Consider the following 3,132-nt stretch of genomic DNA (forward strand, 5'->3'; position numbering starts at 1 on the left):
GTTTGGCGTGGTTGACCAACCTGAAACATTATCTAACTTCTTATTAGGTATGTTTATTTTTGTTTTACATTTGGCTTAAGTTTAAGCCCAAACTTTGTACTATATTAGCTGGTGGAATATTTTTATGTTAGGCCACCATTATGTTGTCATGATGTCATTAAGCCCAATACTATTCAACCTTAGGTATTTAAACTAAAGGACACTTAACTCTAAATATTTTGAAACCTTTAATTGATTGAAAAAAAGGGGTACACTTTTATTCATCCCTTTATATTTAAACTCTATAGATCATCTATTAAGTCATTCCCTTTAGTTATTTATAATTCATTATGTTTCTCTATAAGTTCTTTATAGATGCAACTTTCTTGACACTGTACAAGTCAAGCCTAATTGGAATAAATTAGACTTGCTAAATGTTAATCTCAACATATGGTATAATTCCTCTAGCCAACTGAAAGTCAAACCCAAGATCCCTCTAATACTAAATGTAAGCTCATAAATTTAAACTTTTTGGGAGGTCATCCAACTTAGGTTATTCAAACCCAAGAACATTTAACCCCAAGTATTCCAAGACCTCTAACTGATTAAAAAACAGGTTACACTTTTATTTATGGGCCCTTTCCCCTTATATTTGAATATCATATATCATTTCTTGAGTCATTCCTATTAGTTGTTTACAATATGTTTCAAGAGATATGGTCATTTTATAATAATTAACTATAGGCTATAAGGTGAAAATCATATGTATTACATATATAAAGATGATTTTGTTGTGAAATATATATATAAAAAGATGATCATGCAAAGTAAAAGAGTATCCATAACAATCAAAAGTTGGTAATATACTCATGTTTACAATACAAGCAATAGACAAAATATTAGTGTGAAGGGATGGAATTATAAACTTTTAAATTTAAATTTCTTGGGAAGTCATCAAACCTATTACTACTCAACTAAAAGATATGTATTAAGTATTCCAAAACCCTTAATTGATTGGAAAATAAAATACACTTTTGTTCATAAGCCTTTTCCCTTTGTATTTAAATCTTTACATATCATTTCTCAAATTATTCTTTTTGGTTGATTACAGAAATATAAAAAACTCTCTTGAGAAAAAGAGAGTTTTAAATTTGTATCCTAAATAACTTGGATAATCATAAAGGAATTCAAAGTACTCAACCATATATTATGTGGCATCAGAGTCAACGTTAAGAGTAAAAGAAGAACTAATAGTCAATAAAACACCAGTAATATAAGCATGATAAGAATCCTTAGTTAAAGACAAAATAGGAGAAGATGATTCATCGATAGTAGTATATACTTGTTGCTGTTATCCACTAGAACTAGTAGCAATATAAGCTTAAGGGAGTTGCCATGGATGAAGAATAACATGAGAAATTGAACAAGTATTATTTAGGTATTGATAACAAAATTAAAAAATATGGTTAGAACGATAATAAAACCCAGAAGATTGATGATAAAGGCATGCTTATCAACCATAATTATAACAACTATTGCCCAAACCACCATAAGAATGAAATGAATTTTTTAAAAAAGAGAACCACTTATTTGAAACATGAGCATTAATAGATGGTGACTGAGAGTAAAGTGTCGGGGGAAGCATATTGAACAACAATTCTAATCACAAATTGCAGTATGAGCAATCTTAAAATTATAATGATCATTCATCATAAGATTAGTAACCACAATAGAATACTTTAAAGGAAGAGTGTTCAAAAACCAAAGAAAGCAATCCTCAAGGGTAAGAGTCATATCTCAGCTGTAAGTCTAGTTATATCATATAGCCTTTGTGATATTGCTTGGATCTATAATTCTTAGGTGAAAACTTGATGAAGTTCTTTGGTGTAGTTTGGATTGCGATTGCGACTAATTGCGCTAGTCTGCTGTTGTAGTTGCAAAATGACAAAGGGCTTTTGATGTCGTTGATCTTGTGTTGGTACAGTAATTCTTGCCCTAGAACAAAATACCAAACACAAGAATCAATTAAAAACTAACTTGAGATCTTCAATGCTCAAGAAGGCTCATGCAAATGGTTGTGAGTAAGGATAGGCTTGATATTACTAGAATACTCCAAGTCGTGAGAAAATGGATGTGCATTAGTCATAAACTGGAATACAATAGAGAAGTGCTAACTCTCCCCCTTAATTACTCTTACATGGTGGCAACTGCCACTTCTTCATGAGTCATGACTGTCAACTACGAAGCTCTACACTTTTTTTAGCGAGCTGGTCATTGATGCATTGTGTTTCTGCACATACTGTCCTCTAGGACATAACTCTAGAGTTAGGATTTTGCTCTTTGCAATGGAGTGTCAAGTTTGAGTCCTTGTGGTAGCTTTCTTGAGTTTTTTCTTTGTTGGTGTGGTAGTGTTGGAGAAGCTTGCTTCGTGTTAGTCTTTGGCATGTTTGTTAATGAGTCTTAAGAGATTTGTTAGTATCTAAGTCTTGTTTTTGGTCAAAGTTCTTCAAATTATTATTTTTCTTCATGTTGTTTTCTTGAATTTGATTTTTCAGAGTTTTTTCTTGTGTTGGATTTTTGAATTTGAGCTTTGTGTTTTTTTATTGTGTTGAGTTCTTAAACTTTTACTTTGTAAATCTTAAATGTGTTGAAATTTTGAGTTTGAGTCTTTATAGTTTTGATCTTTTGATCTTCATGCCTGTAGTTCTTCTTGATATTTCATTCTTGATTTTCAAAACTAAAACCTTCGTTTCTTTCAAGATTGTTGTTGATGATGTTTGAGTCGTATGATTGGTATTTCTTAAGCTTGTTAAGTTTGACGGTTTGGAGATGTTTGTCATTGAATGTTGCGATTGTTCCCATTCTTGGAGCTTTGAATTTTTGAATGAAGAATGGTCCTTCCCATCTTGACTTCACTTTCAAGCCGATTTTCTCAATGTTTTTTAGAAACCAAAGTACTTGATCATTGATCTTGAATTCTTTATTTTTCTTTAATTTTCTCTTTTAGTCATGGTTAGATTTTCTTCAAGCTTTAATGGCTTCGAGTGTCTAAATTGCTTATAGTTTTTCTTTATCAAGTTTTTCTAGTGTGACTAGTTTTTTTTTAATTGATTCTTCTTGGTTGATCTCGTAGTGTATTGCCATTCACAATGA

Source organism: Selaginella moellendorffii, unplaced genomic scaffold, assembly GCF_000143415.4.
Source record: "Selaginella moellendorffii unplaced genomic scaffold, v1.0 SELMOscaffold_166, whole genome shotgun sequence".
Lineage (NCBI taxonomy): Eukaryota > Viridiplantae > Streptophyta > Lycopodiopsida > Selaginellales > Selaginellaceae > Selaginella > Selaginella moellendorffii.